Genomic DNA, 17002 nt, shown 5'->3' on the forward strand with positions numbered 1-17002 from the left:
AAAAAAATACTTTACTTTATTGCTGTGTTATGATTGACATAGTTTGACCACATACCTGTTCTCTGGTTTAGAAAAGATGGGAAACTTAATATTCCCACTCGATTTTACCTAAAGGCAAAAGATAATTATAATGAAAATGACTGATATTTTAAATATTAATTATGTAATAGATAAAGCAAAATTTGTCTATAATATTTAAAAAATCTGTATTCAATATTGAAAACATATCATTACATATTTATCTGGCATTAGGTAATGTAACTCCACATTTTTTGATTAAATCTAGTTTTTCTGAAAACATTGCTAAACACAAGCAACTGGCATTCATATTACTAAAAATACTTACTTGGATTTCAAAGAAGTATTTTTTGATAGAAAAATAAGATTTTAATTTACTTGTTTTCTGAAGTTACTCGTAGGGGAAAAACTTTGAACTCAGTGGCAACCAGTGTGCATGTTGAAGAAGAAAGCGAGACAACAGTAGGAAAAAGAACCTGTTCCTTAGGCCATTAGAAGCATAGCAACAATTATCTTGAGTTTTACAAATCCTTGGGCTAATCCTTTAGTAGTCTGCTTGTCAAATTAGCTCTATAAATAGTATGTGAATGAATTAAGGATAATTAATAACTGCAGAAATTAAAAGACAAACTAATAACCTTTTATAAAATAAACAATGATATACATGAATTGATATCAGAAAAACTTTACTTGACACAATGCTTACTTTTTCAAAATTTATTTAAATGCTTTTTAAAAATTTATAGCTAGGAGTTCCCATTGTGACTCAATGGGTTAAGAACACAACACAGTCTCTGTCAAGATGTGAGTTTGAACCCTGGTACTTGCTCAGGGTAATGTAGGTCACAGATTGCCCCAAGCTGTGATATAGGTCACAGATGTGGCTCGGATCTTGTGTTGCTGTGGCTGTGGTGTAGGCTAGCACTTGCAGCCCCAATTTGACCTCTAGCCCAGGAACTTCCATATGCTGTAGGTTCAGCTGTAAAAAGAAAAAAAAAAATGTAATTATGCGCTTTGACATGTAGAAAGTAATATAGCTTGTGCTAGACTACACAATTGGCTGCTAAGTCTTGCCTTTCTGTCAAGAGATAGATTTTTTGCCCTCGACTCTGTGTTGGCCACACAGCTTTCTTTGACCAACTAGATGTTATAAGCATGTCATAAGCTGAGGTTTGAAAATGCTTGTAAATTAGTGTTTATTCTTTTATGACCCTTGAAAATCTCCCAGCACTGTATAAAAACTCCTGGATAGCCAGATAGAGAATGAGCCATTCCTCTGGGCAGTGAGAAACAAACAGGCTACACCCTTCCAGCCACTGAACCTGCCCACCCTTGTCCTGGCAGCTAGTTGTAGGCACAAATGTAAGACCAGGTGAACCAGAAAAACTGCCCAGCTGAGGTAAATAGTCATTGTTTTAATTCATAAAATTTGAAATATAACCAGCCCTCTGAATTCATGACTGTGGAAGGCTGGCTATACCATGATATTTTATGTTGCGAACCACAAGGGAAGTCCATACCACACCATTTTATATAAAGGACTTTAGCACCTGCAGATTTTGGTATCTGTAGGGGTTCTGGAAACACCACCCTGTATACCAAAGGATGACTATAATTTGTTACATGGCACTAGATACCTGATACAGAAATTAGTACTTAGAAACAATCTTTGCCTAACAAAAACAGAAAACTTGTGGTATTGGATGGAGGACAAATGGAATTATTATTAAAGTTTCCATTAGCCTTTTGACTTTCCTGGGCTCCCTCTTCTATTCTTTTCAGATTGATAGGGATCCCATCTATTAACTTTGTAAACAACTTATTATACAAGGTTTAAAAAGCAGTGTGTCACCTTGCTCATACTTTCTGCCACAGGTATTCCATGTAGTTAAGGGAGAAAAGAGACATCTTGTCACTTCCAGTTAACTCCTGACAAGGACAAAACCATAATAGTGCATGTCCCATCAATTGAGATTCTTTTTTAAATTCCTCTAATAAAAAGCAATTGGTGTATTTCTAAATCTTTTATGCTTATATTGTTATTTTATTGGATTTTCCCTTATATTTAATTTTAGGTTTAAAATAAAATCTGATTAGAAAACTCAAAAAAAGGAATTGTAAATCATGACTGTTTAGTACTTTCAGAGACTATGTCTTTTATTTATCATCAAATTGGTTTCTTGCTCACCCTAAGAAATTGAGATTGTCAAGGGGCACTGGAGAAATTCATAAAAGAAAAACAAATTATCATACTTAATATTTTCCTTTGAATTGTCCACTGACTATTTAGTCGATAATGAGGATTACCTTATGCACAACTTGGGACTTGCTGGAGTGAACTTGGCCTTTTTACTTAAACTTTCTAAACCTCCTTGTGTCTCAACTATAAGATATAGACACGAAACTCACTTTATGTTGTTAGGAGAATATAAAACGAGATAAAATGTATAAGGTACTTCCTGAAAAACATATACTGTCATATGAATTTTGATGATGATGCCAATTCATATGTTGATACCTGAAGTAAAATATGCATGCTAAAATTGCCTTAATTCCCACATATATGTATGATCGTATTAGTCAATAAATTTCCATAACTGGAAGGTGCTATTAACAAAATCTATAAAAATTTTAAGTAAATTTTGTGGATGCTGAAAGGTGTCAAGTAAATGGCATTATGGAAAAAAAGGTGAAAACTATGAGCTGCAATAACTTGGACACAGAAATGAACTAATGACCTTGTCATTGGCAACATGATTTCTAAGCAGAGTGTTGAAAGTGTCTACTGCTTTCTTTTAACTGCCTAAGATAAATAGATTCCAGGAAGAGAGAGATGAGCTAAAGAAAGAATAATTTAGTTTGCAAGAAGAATTTAGACTTTCAATGCGCCAGAATGTGATAAGCTGTAAAATGAAATTGTTGGGTTTTGGCCAAGGACAGATTCTTAACATAAATGGCAAACTGGAAGGTGAAAAAGGAAGAAAACAACAACAACAAAAAAAAACAAAAACCAAAAACCAAACCCTGAGAGTTGAAATCCAAAGCATTGCCAGTGAAACAGCATCAGGGTCATGATGATTGAAGCAGAGTCATGGCATCCGATCAAACCTAGGGTGTTTGCCTTAGACTCTTTGTTAAGACCTCTAATGATTTAAGTAGTTGGATATGTTCAAAGTAGAGAAAAGTCTGTCCGGCAAACAAATGAGGATGTGGCTTTTATCACGTACAATTGTCTATGATCTGAAACGTAGATAGCCTACAAAGATTTTATAAAGAAATTATGTCAGCTAAAAGGACCCCAGTTTGAAATAAAGGGACTGAAAAAATTGCATTAAAAGCCTCTGGGCCTTTTATTTTCTATGGATGGAAAACAGTCTGAGTAATCTTAGCTTTTCAGTAGAAATGGAAGAATTTTTCAAAGGGTAGCGCCAAGTGCCTAGTATTCAGAATTAAGAGCCGGCTATGTAGAATAACAAGAGAAGAGATATTCATATGCTCCAGTAGAGAATCAATTATAAACTGGAAGCCACTTTCAGGGGATGACTAGATCCTGTCCTCAGGGTTAAAGAACCTGGCAACACTTGCCCAGGAGTAATATCTAATAGCTATGGGCCAGTGACTACAGTGACTATTACCTGCCTCTAATTCATCCTCTCTGTGAATGGGTGTCGATTGCAGTTACCAGTTACATTGTCCCTCTTTCACCACTGGGGTGTGTGGGCAGGGGTGGGGGGGCAGATATCAGATCAGCTCGCCTTTTTAGTTCATGGAGCCATGAATCAAGAGGACACACCAGAAGGGTGTTATCTGTATTCCCGTTAATGTAAACTACAAAATCTATCACTTTCTTTTTCCCATTTTATATTCTTGCCTCCTTTGTTGAAGATTAATTGACCATAGGTGTCTGGGTTTACTTCTGGGCTCTCTCTTCTGTACCATTGGTCTACATGTCTATTTTTGTACCAGTACCACACTGTCTTGATTACTGTATCTTTGTTATATTGCCTGAAGTCTTGTAGAGTTATGCATCCTGCTTGTCCCCCCACCCCCTCGGGATTGCTCTGGCAATTCTGAGCATTTTATAGTTCCATATAAATTTTTTTGAATGGTTTATTCTTAGTTCTGTTAAGTCATGGGTAATGTGATAAAGATCATATTATATCTGTAGATTGCCTTGGGTAGTATGGATATTTTAATGATAATAATTCTTCCAGTCCAGGGGCATGGGATATATTTCCATTTCTTTGAAACTTCTTTAATTTCCTCAATTATTGTTTTATAATTCTCAGCATATGTCTTTTGCCTCCTTGGTCAAGTTTATTCCCAGGTATTTATTTTTGGGACAGTGATTTCAAAAGATACTGTTTTTTAATATTCCATTTCTAATATTTCATTGTGAGTTACAGAAATTTAACCAATTTCTGAGTGTTAATCTTGTACCCTACTACTTTGCTGAATTCGTTGATCAATTTGAGTATTTCGTGTGTGGAGTCCTTAGGGTTTTCCATATGTATAGTATCTTGTCATCTGCATAGTGCGACAATTTTACCTCTTCTCTTCCAAATTGGATACCTCTTATTTCCTTTGTTTGCTGTGGCTAGGGCTTCCAATAATATTTTGAATAAAAGTGATGATAGTGGGCATCCTTGTCTTGTTACGGATTTTAGAGAGAAGACGTTCAGCTTATCTCCACTGAGTATTATAATGGCTGTGGGTTTGTCATAAATGGCTTTTATTAAGATATGTTCCCTCTATACTCACTTTAGTAAGAGATTTTATCATGAATGGATGTTGGATTTTGCATCTTTTGAGATGATCATGTGATTTTGGACTTTTATTAATGTAGTATATAACATTGTTTGATTTGCATATGTTGAACCATCCTTGTAAACTTGGAATGAATTCCACTTGGTTATGGTATATGATCATTTATATGTGTTGCTGGATATATTGGCTAAAATTTTGTTGAGAATTTTTGCATCTATATTCATCAAAGATATTGGCCTATAATTTTGCTTTTTGGTAGTATCTTTGTCTGATTTTTGTTTTATGGTGATTGTGGCTTTGTATGTCTTTGGGAGTATTCCTTCTTCAATCTTTTAGAAAAGTTTAAGAAGGGTAGGTATAAGTTCATCTGTATGTTTGGTAAAATTTGGCCATGAAGCTGGCTGATCCTGGACTTTTGTTTGTAGGGAGTGTTTTATTTTATTACATATTCAATTTAATTTCTAGTGATTAATCTGTTTAATTGATCTATTTATTCCTGATTCAGTTTTGGTGGGCTGTAAGTCTCTAGAAAATTTTCTATTTCTTCTAGGTTGTCAAATTTGTTGGCATATAATTGTTCATGGTGTTTTCTTGTTTTGTTTTGTTTTTTTAATTTCTTAGGTATTTGCTAAGATTTCTCTTTTTTTTCCATTTCTTGTTTATTTGGGTTTACTCTCTCCAGTGAGTCTGGCCAGAGGTTTTTCAATTTTGTTTACCCTTTCAAAGAGCCAGTTCTTGGTTTCATTAATTTTTTTATGTTGTTTTTTTAAAATTTCTATTTTATTGACTTCCTGTCTGGTGTTTATGTTTTCTTCCCCTTTGCTGACTTTAGGTTTTGTTTGTTCTTCTCTCTCTAATTCTTTTAGGTGCTATGTTAGGTTGTTGATTTGAGATTTTTCTTCTTCTTTGAGGAAGGCCTGTATTGCTGTGAACTTCCCTCTAACAACTACTTTAGTGGAATCCCATAGATTTAGAATTGTGTTTTAATTGCTGTTTTTCTTGAAGTATTTTTTAATTTCCTTGTTTGAACCATTGTTTTTTTAATAGCATGTTGTTTAGTTTTCACCACCCCACCCACCTCAGCAGTCTGTGGTTGATTGCTAGTTTCATGCCATTGTAGTCAGAGAAGATGCTTTAATTTCTATATACTTAAATTGGTTGAGGTTAGTTTTATGCCCTAGAATATGGTCATTCCTAGAAAATGTTTCATGTGCATTTGAAAATAATGTATACTGTATATTCTGTTGGGTTTTTTTTTTTTTTTTTTGGATGCAATGTCCTGAAAATATACTAAATGTTCTGTTGTATCATTTAGGATCTCTGTTGCCTTGTTGATTTTCTTCCTAGAACATCTGTCTATTGATGTGAGTGGGCTGTTAATTCTCCTACTATTACTGTATTCCCACCAATTTCTCCTTTTATGTCTGTTAGTATTTGTTGTATGTATCTGGGTTCTCCTCTATTGGGGCATATATGATGACAACAATAATATCCTCTTCTTGAATTGATCCTTTTTGTGTCTTCCTTTATCATTCTGTATGGCCTTTGTTTTAAAGTCTATTTTTTTCTGACATGTGTATTATGACTTCTGCTTTCCTGTCATTTCTATTTGTATGAAATATCTTTTTCCATCCCCTCACCTTCAATATATATGTGACCTTTGCCTTAAGGTGAGTTTCATGTAGGCAGCATGTTGTAGGCTCTTTTTTTTTTTTTTTTTTTTTTTTTGTAAATCCATTCTGCCTCTCTATGTATTTTGGTTGGAGCTTTCAGTCCATTGACATTTAAGGTAATTATTGATAAATCATTCATTCATTCATTTTTTAACATTACTGAAAGACAGTAATTGATAAGGACATAAAATAGTTGATGGAAATATTGAAAACAAAAATGTATGAAAACTGGCCTTAATGAACCAAAAGAATGATACAGCAACTAAAATAATACGTCTTAAGACTAAGTCACTCCTCTGTTGGAAAACATGTAATTTCTATTCATTTCATTAAAATTAAATATCAGTCCTTACAATGAGCTATGAGTCTCTTTATGATCTCTTCAGTCATTTTAATCTCTCTTACTTTATCTTCTATTATTCTTCTAGTTTCCTACTTAGCCAATAAAAAATGGAAGACCACACATAAATTTTCCAGTATCCTTTCTTTCAAATGAGCAATTCTAGGAAGCATTCTTTATGTGTTTCAGAGTCAATGGTGGAAAGAATCCATGTTGCCTATAGTAATGACCTGAGTAACTGCCTTTAATAATCTTTGACTTCTTCCCTGGCTCACTCTCCCTTGTTTGTCACTCAGCTTCCTGGGATTGCCTCTAAAGTAAACCCAATTTCCTTGCACTGGGTACCTTAAATTTGACACTTCCTAAGAAAAGCTATTCAAGAATCTTTTATCAAGTCAGGAATTTCCTTGCTGGCCAATGAAAGAAGCTGATACTGCCAGCTAAGGAGACTTGGTGGAAATTGAAGGATTGGGAATTTGGAATCATAGCAACACTCCCAAAGTCTCCACTGTAATTTGCCATCTGATACATTCAATTCAATCCCTGAATTTAGATGCTTCTTTGACTTTTCTCTTTTCTCACGCCCTTATCATCTCTGCATTAAACTATATTCGGAATCTGATCACTTCTTACTTTGTTGCAAACACCCTGGTCAAAAACAAAGATGGCATTTTTCTACTGGAATTTTAAAACAGTCTCCTAACTGATTTGTTTACAATCCTGTGTCTCTATATATTGTATTTTACAAAATAATAAGAATGATCAAACATAATTCAGACCATTTCACATATATTATTCCTTAATACTCTGCAAAGATTTTCCATCCCCTTTAAAGACTAACACTCTCACCATCAACCCTCCACCCTTTTAGCCTACATGGCCTTCCTTGATTTTACTCTTGTTACCTTTTGAACTTATCTTTTACATTTTATCTTCTCTTCACTGGGCTATGCACACATATAAGATGCAAGGAACATTTCCTCAGTATCTCTGTACTTGCTATACCCTTTATGTAGAATGCTTCTCCCCTATTATCTGTATGACATGATGCCTAACTTCCTTCAGCTTTTTGCTCTAATGCTCTCTTATGAGAAAGATGTGGTGGACATGAAAATGTACTGCTCTGATTTTGTGCCCTGGATAGCATGACTACCTTCAATTGGTTCCACTACCATCAAAGCTAATTCTTGTGGGCTATTCCTAGATAATGGCTGACTATAGTGGGAGCACTCTTGCATAATAAGTAATTCTTCATACAGATGACTTTGGCTTGAGTGTTCTCTGTCTGTCTTGGCATAATTTCTTAAAATTTGTTATAGCCTGGGATTCCATTTATTAAATATTCTTCCTTTGCCCTATCTTTCATGGTTGGTTTGAAGGCACTCTCTACCTTCTCTGGCTCTTCCTCTTCATCTTTCCCAGGTATTTTCCCCATAAATCTCTTGGTCATCTAATCCTAGCTTGGTGTCTGCTTTGTAGAGTAGGCCAACTATCACAGGCCATTCCCTGATCGTTTTCTGTAAAACTTTATCATTTCATTCTCATTTCCTCAGCCAGCTTTATTTTTCTTATTAATATCTATCTTTTCATAACTGTTTTCTAATTCTTGAAGACACAAGAATTTATCCATTTCTTTAATTTCTATAGTATAACATCTGTATTAGTAGTGCCTTTTATGTGTTTGGCTAGAGATACCTGTTGAATGAATAAATGCATAAGAGGCCTAAACCAGCTGTAGATTCTGCCTATCCTGAAATACAGTAATGGCAGCATCAAGTTTTGTGTTGCTAAATGACAAAAAATATTTTAAGCATGTCATAAGAATTTTTGGTTTATCTGATAATGGTCAAAGTCATAACTTAAAATTTAGAGCTATTGAATTATCTTTTAGACTCTTCGAGACTGCTAAAACAGTCTGTGCTCAAAAGAGTCCTGGTATTTTTGAAACCTATTAAGATAATAAACAGTAAACATGGAGTCCTCAAAAGCTTACTTGAATACATGCTTTTTTCTAAGTGACCACAATGATAAGTCAATGTTTTGTCACTATGTACTCTGGGATACCAATATACCTCCTCTAATGCTAATCAATTCTCTACTTACTGACTTTAATCTCACTCAAATGAGATGACCAATTTCAAATCCCGACCCTTTTTATTGGTGTGCTGAATGCCTGAAATTTCCTCTGAAGTTAATTACCGTATTGTTCATTCTCCCTTCTCTATGTCAGTAGACTCCACTCTCATGAATTTAAGCAGGAAGTATTTATCATGGAACAGTAATAAGCTTCAAGAAACAATTTTCAGGCCACACCACAGAACTAGTTGGTTGAGCAACTAAAGCTCTGACCCCACTGCTCTAGTCACTACTAGGAAATGACCCTCATAATCATTCTTTTTTAACTTTTAAATTGTTTTGTTACTCAAAAAAGATTTATTTTTAAAATTAGCTTTCAGACTCTGTGTTTATGCCTTATCACTTTCACAATGATTTTCTGTTTCCCAATAAGGAAAGTGACCTTGATTCTGTCACGGACCTCTTGAGCACACATACATGCAACATAGGCCTTGCTGACTTTTTTTTAACAAACTTATGAGAACTTCAGGTCTCATAGCATGAACCCCCTGAAGTCAGCCTGGACACATGCCAATGCCAATTTTGCCCTCCCAAACTTGCTGGTATAAAGGTAAACAATTCTATTACCAGGGGTTCAGGATATCCTAGGTTTGTTAGAGGTTATATTGTAGGGTAACTTTTGATAGTAAGTCAAACACTAGGCCTTTCTGAATGCCTTTAGGAATATCTCTGGAGGAACAAATGGTCTCTATCATTGCCAACCTCATAAACTCACTTCCTTTGCTTCTGTGTGCTCCAGTGAGATGGATGCCCTATACCTGACTGGTATTCTGATGCAACTTAACATATGAATCAGTTGCACATAAGTGCATCAGATTGGCTGAACCTGAATCACATATCGGCAAGGTAGTAGACAAGGTGACTGGAAATGTAAAGGAAAAGTGAGATTCACAATCTAGGGAGCTCTTGAAATATAGAAAGAATGCTTGATAGCTTTTAGACAGTGGTTTGTGGCAGATTACCACTAAAATTAATAGCTAATAGTATAATAGCAAACACATATACAGTTTACTATGTACACATTCTGTGCATTCTGCATATATTGATTACTTTTATCATTACATCTCCTTTGCATGTTTGATACCATTATTTATCCTATTCAATGGATAAGAAAACTGAAGCCCTAAGATGTTTAAGAACTTGCCCAAGGTCACAGTGATTGCACATGGCAGCTGAGATTCATATGCAGATTGTGGTTCAGAAGCCCAAATTATTACTCTTAACCAGTATACACATAGTTTTTCACATATATGTGTATTAAAAACATCAACAAATCAATATGGAATAGGCAAGGGAAAAAGAAAAAAGAACAATGGGTAGAACATGTATATAAGAAAATCACAGGAACTGAACAAAGATGGCTAATAAAAATGGATTTTTAATGTTATAGAGAGAACTATGATAAAATATTCATATGTCTTTAGGCTTAATACTGACCCATAGTACCTAGATAAACTCTATTCATCTTAAGGAATTGCTTTAATCAGTTTCTCAAAGTTCATTCACTAATTCTTCAAATACATACTTCAAATCCCCTTCAAGCTGTCCTATACTACTGACCAAAAAAATAGTCCTTAGTTGTCATTCCTTAATTCTTTGATGTTAGCATCAGGAGGATATTTTGATATACTCTTGGTGTGGTGCTTAGTAGGCATCAAACACTAGCCATTCAATAAAAATTATTGTATATTGTTAAATGTAATAAAAAATCTGCTATTGACTATGTAAGAATTATTCAAAAATCCTAGGAGCCCTCTCCTTTTATAAATTTATAATATATGGCAAAAAATTAAAATAACTTCATGATAAAACCTGCTTTAATCTCCTTACTTAGAGTTTTACTCCTATAACAGATATTATCATATTTATTAAACCATCAGAGATTGAAGTCCTTTAAAAGGAGGTAAAGAAAATACTACAAATTTCAGTGATTCCTAATCAAAGCAGAAGATAATGAAATCTTACCAGACAGAAATTCACCCACTTAGTGGATTAAAATAACAGGATGAAAGTTGGAGGGGGGGAAGATTCAAAGGGCTATTATTTTCATGTAGAAAAAAAGCAATTCTTGGAAGATTAAATCTACCTTTGAAATAAAAGTGATTTAAAATCAGCCTCAATTAGGTTAAGTTGCACTTGATGTGATTTCCTTTTTCTAAAAATTCTTATATTAACTTCTCTATCTGATTTGACTACTGTGTGCTTTGCATATGAATATATTCCTGTGTTAAGCTGTCTGAATTAATTTAAATTTGATTTAACTTGGTTAACACTAATAGTCTGTTTTGACAAATTGGAAAAAAAAATTGCTTTAAAAATTGAAGACAATAAAACTACATGAATATTTTTATATCCGTGAGAAATATACTGGCCATGAGATAGCATTAAAGTGGCAAAGGTAGCACAATTCTTGTAGAAATTTTCATTGTAATGTGTATGAGAAATAAGCAAGGTGAGAATTTAGGACTAAAGAGCATTCACAACATTATTGTAGAATATAATGAGACATATGTTTTTGATTGGAAAACAAAGTCTGCCTGCTTTTGAGAGGAACTTGTGTGTATTTAATTTTTTGAGGGAGTACAGCCATATTTTCCCAGAATCAGACATGACTAAGCAAAGGCTCTAGCAATGCCAATTGGAAATGCTGATATGGGAGTACATACGAGCATAACTGAAGGCAGTCTGTTTTTCTATGCTGTAGCCCAAATTGAATTTCATTATTCCCCAGCTGTGGAACTGGTCAGACTCTCTTCCACAAAGCCCATCTCCCAAATGGTAGACCTGAGTACATTGCCCTCTGGGAAGAAGGAGGGCAAATTGGAAAGATGATTTATCTCAAGAGTTCCTTTCCCAGGTTTCTCATCCTGTAAATCTCTTCTCTCTACTTCCAATCTAAGTGGAGGAGTGTGTTGGAATACAGCAAGATCCAGAGCAGCGCATTTTTAGAAGTGAAAAATTGTTACTCTCCATCAGCATAGATCTGGCACTTCAGTGTTATAGCCTACTAAAGTCAGCATACAATGTGCGAGAAATGTGCTCTGACAAAGACATTTGGAATCCAACATGGAACCTGAAACTATTGGGCAGAGTGAATTGACTGGTGAAGTGGTACATGGCTGCTTGATAAAAGCAGATTCTGTTCAGGCCTCATATTGGAGGGGAGGAGAGTATACCAACACCGGAAAACAGGAAAGTCTTAAGAGACTATCTACTAAAAAGAGACTTGAGGTGCAAGTGGGGACAGAAAACATAGTGCCTCCTATTTCTAGTGCTTTTTTATATTTAAAACTTGTTTTGTTTTTTTTTGTTTTCTAATATCTGCCTATTCTTCTCCTCTGCCCATTTTTCTCTTGGAATTTTAAGAATCTTTATATATTAAGAAAACTAAGCCTTTGTTGTGATATGTTGCAAGAAGATGTTTCCATGTGATCATTTTTCTTTTGACTTTGTTTTACTTATTTTTGCTTTATTTAAGATGGTTATTTTAGGCACACAGCATACATGCTTTAGAAACAAAACTAAAGTGAAGCTATTTCATAACTAACATCAAGTGTGTGTGTGTGTGTGTGTGTATGACAGAGAGAGAGGGAGAGAGATTATCATTAGTCTATTTCAGAGGTATGAATTTCACTTGAGGGCATTTAGAATTACTGAGACTAGTCAATTTTTTTCATAGTAATTTATATCGGGAGTTGACTGAATTCATTTTTTTTCAAAGGGTAAATGATGTGTTCTTAGTACTTTACATTGATAATTATTTTATCTTGTTTGTGCTATATGTGTTTATAAGAGCTGTTGGGATTGTATATATTAAAGAGTTTAATTAGACTTTTTTGGCTTGGTTGCAAAGAAAAGTTTAAACAATTGGTTTGATATATTTTTATGGATAATTTTTTCTGGGCAATATATTTTTTACCTTGACAAAACAAGCAATTTAGGGTATGCAACAATAATTAGATATATTATCTCTATCTGCCAATTTTTACATTACTGGTTTTTCATAGCCACCATTTTAATTTTCAGATAGATGGTAACAGGATTTGGAGCTTGATGGATTGCTATGCTGCTGTTTGAACTTTAATGAGATAGGAGGTTAGTGAGCTTTACTTCTACTTTCTAAATGAGTTGCTTTCGATGAGGCTCATCAGGAACACTTTGAAAAGAGCCTTATCCATGTTACTTTTTAAAGTTCGAAGTAATCAATTTTCAAATGATCAGGTAAACTGAGAAACAGTTTAAATTACTACAATCCGACAAGGTATTTTAGAAGCTGATAGTTTTATTAACATAGTGATCTCAACCAAAAAACACAGCTATTTAATTTATACTACTGGCCAACTTCTGTGCAATTAACCATATCAATAAACCATAAAACTTTGAAAAACACATTAAAATAATGCTATCATCTAGAACTGATGATAAATCTGTGCAATTCAGCCTAGAATAATGGCAGTTGAACTGACAATAACTTCAGCTGCTTGCTTGCATTTTCATCCTTTAAACCATGTTTGAAATACCAGAGAGGAAAAGATAGATTTTCACTGCTTGGATAATTGGCATCATTGGAAAAGTGAAAACTGTTTCATCTAGTCCAGAAACCAGTCACCTAGTGAAAGTTCTAATTAAAATATGACATATTTATTAAGCTACTATTTGTAACAAAGATGGAAAAACTTTAGGTAGTTTCTACTTTATTATTTTCAATCCTTACATTTAGCTCCAAAATGAAGTTTTCAAGAGTTAGAGACCATGCTTTGTAGAGTTGCTAGTTCATTTAGAGGAGTTAAAATGGATAGAACACCCTTAGTTTTCTTTTTTCTTTAATTATAAATATGTATGTTTTATTAAAATAAAACTGGGATATCTTGTACTTTTTCTAAGCTAATTTCCTCTTTGTGGACATTTTGGAGAGAAAAAATAAGGGAATATTCACTGCTTAATTAAAGAACATATTATCCAACAATCATATTGACCCTTAAAATCTTATTATACAGATTATTTTGTATCTCTTTACAAATCTGGACTTTGAGTCTTCTAAAAATAATTTTGAGTATGGAGTGAGTGCCTGATTCCAGGTCTTTGTGAAAAATGTTTACATCCATTCAACCCTAACAAATAACTCCAGGCAAGAACAAAATGGGTTCTTTACAGTACCTTCAAAAATAATTCTACTGTAAGTTGTTCCTAACTAGCCTTCCCAATACATTTGGCAAGCCAAGACTTTCTATTTTCCACACAAAAAAATTAGACTAAACCTTTTGAAATAAAAATCTTAACAATATCAGGTTGCTGTTACAAACATTTCATACTCCATACCATGGAATCCGAAGGCAGGATTGTCTACCTCCAGTATTTATTTATCGTATTCTGATTCCATCTTTATCACTTTTGATTTCCCTCTTCCTAGTCGCAGTCCACAACACTAGCATTTTTATTTCTTCAAAGTGATAAACACATTCCTGCCTCTGATGTTTTAACTCTTGCTCCTCACTTGGCTGAAATGCTCACTTTGCCACATATCTAGAGAGCTCACTTGCTCTGTTGCTACAGGTCCGTGATGAGATGTTCTATCTAAGAGCTTTTCTCTCAGCACTCTGTATAATTGACACATTAGCACCTCCCATATTTAAACTTACCCCATTTTATACTTTTTCACATCACTGTAATTAACTTATGTGTCTGTTTATCCATTATTTTTCTCTCTCCACTGGAATGTAATTTGTATGTGTGAAGAAACTTTGCCCTTGTGTTTACACTTGTATCCCTTGTACATGTTTAAAAGACAAGGTCTCAGTCAACATTTCCTTCCTTCCTTCCTTCCTTCCTTCCTTCCTTCCTTCCTTCCTTCCTTCCTTCCTTCCTTCCTTCCTTCTTTCCTTCTTTTCTTCTTTCTGACCATGTCCCCTACATGTGGAAGTTTCTGGGTCAGGGATCGAACCCATGCCACAGCAGCAACCTGAGGTGCTGCAGTGACAAGCTTGATCCTTAACCCACTGCACCACAAGAGAACTCCCTCAACATTTCTTGAATAAATTAAATAGTAATTGAATGAAAAAAGTAAAGTGGGTTAATGAATTAATTATTTGTAGTTTATATAAAAGGTACTAGCATTTGAAATCAGCCTAAGGAAATTTTTGTGACCAGTTGACAAGATTAATGTTTGTATATCAGAATTAAATTGTTTTCCATAAAGAATGAAAGCTTTCTTCTCTCTTTTTTCCATTCAGTTTTTTTGGTAGGAGTGGTAGGGTAATGGGGCTTTTCCTTTTGTTATAAATTGCTTATAATAATTCAGCTACATCTGGGTTGGAGTTAGCCAAAGCAGGAGTATATACGAGGTTTAGATGGTGAAAGTGAAGAGGAAGCCACTATTCTTAAACGGTCACGATGGGCAGAGGAAGTGACACACAGATGCAGATCTGCCCAGAGTGACTGAACTTCTAGCTTGTCTTCCCAGCCACTGGCCCCACTATTTAATAGCAACACAAACCAATTGCCTAATATTTGACTGCACTTTCCTTAGAAGTAGCAGCTTTCTCAGGTCCCACTATGAAACCTGTCTTAGTGGACACATGGTGTTATCAAATAGTCATAGTTTCTAAGCTTTTCCTGTTGCTTCCTAAATACTCACTGGTATCATTGCTTCAGGTCATAATGATTAGTCATTTTCACATGAGGTTGTATTTATTTATACAGCCAGGATGAAACAGCATAGAGAGGTATTCTCTCACTGGCTAATTTGAAACCTTTTTTGTAACTTTGCCACATTTGTGTAAGCTCTCATTTCTATGGTGAACAACTTGTAACCATAATAGTGAAAACAGAATTAGAAAATACAGCAAGGATCTATGTTGTTTTAACTGGAACCTGCCTAAAGATTAGAAAGTACCAAGGTTAAGTGCAGTGAGGAGGAGAAATATTCCACTTATAAAGTTTTGGTTAAACTGCAGGGATATGAAGCATCTTAATATTCCTTAAGCATGGATTAAGAGTGGGGAATGGTAGGTACTAAGGAAGATTAGAACTAAGGAAGAATTAACAACATTTAAGTGGAATTGTAGACCTTATCATAAGGGCAATGGGGAGACATAAAAGAAATGACAAACCAACATTGAAATTCATTTTTAAGAAAGTTACCTGGCTTCTGAGTTGAGAATAGTGAGGGAGGAAGGGATGAGCCTTGATGCAAGGAAACCATTTAGAGAACAAGAGAAGATGCTTCTCAATTCTGATAGTGAGAATGCAAATAAGAGTTTCTATCTAAAAGATATTTACAAAGGGTAATATATGGGATTTGGAAGTTGATCGCTCAGGGACAGGGATTGAGGGAGAGGAGTTAACTTTAACTCCCAGATTTTGAGTGTGAATGAGTGGTCAGAGAAGCATCATTTTATACAATGTGGAGTACAGGAGGCAGAGCTGTTTTGGAGTTCTGGGAATGAGAAGTATTTCATTATGTAACTATCAAGTAGGATTTATCTATCTTTGAGTACATAAGTAGATATATCCTATAGGCAAGTGACAAGATGGCAAGTGAAGAGTTATCTGGAAGGAAACACGGGCTTAATTAGGATTTTAAAAATGTTAAGTTTAAAAATATGATGATTTAATATATGTACACATCATAAAATGATCACCACAATCAAGTTAACACATTCATCTCCCAGCATAGTTGTATGTGGTGTGTTTATTGGGGGGGGGGGGGGATGCTGCTGAAAACCTGAGAGACCTAATCTCTTAGCAGATTTCAAGTATACAATATAGTGTTATTACCTACAATCATCCCGTTTAAGACACACAGTATGTTGATTTGATACATTTATATATTGCAACATGATTACAACATAGCATTAGCTAACACCTCTATCCAGTTACATAATTATTATTTCATTTTGTGGTTAGAACATTTAAGATCTAGACTCTAGCATCTTTGAAGTATATATTCTGCAACAATGTTGGCTATGATCACCCTGCCATGCCTCAGACTTACTCAGCTTACAACTTAAAGTTTGAACCCTTTGGGCAACATCTCCCTTTTCCTCCATCATTTAGCACCTGGCAAACA

General features: G+C 34.6%; 1 long non-coding RNA gene and 1 pseudogene across 1 annotated transcript in view; one reads left to right on the forward strand and one right to left on the reverse strand.

Annotated features, from left to right (window-relative positions):
* LOC110262168 (uncharacterized) overlaps positions 1 to 17002 on the forward strand; it is a 403069-nt gene that overhangs the window by 330475 nt on the left and 55592 nt on the right. The window lies entirely within an intron of this gene.
* On the reverse strand, positions 9204 to 11655 carry LOC146400986 (large ribosomal subunit protein eL34 pseudogene; annotated as a pseudogene).

This window comes from Sus scrofa, chromosome 8 (genome assembly GCF_054392235.1).
Source record: "Sus scrofa isolate SSC_HxYL_T2T_F1_AM1 chromosome 8, Sscrofa_HxYL_maternal_Yorkshire_Landrace_v2.0, whole genome shotgun sequence".
In the NCBI taxonomy this organism is placed as follows: Eukaryota; Metazoa; Chordata; class Mammalia; order Artiodactyla; family Suidae; genus Sus; species Sus scrofa.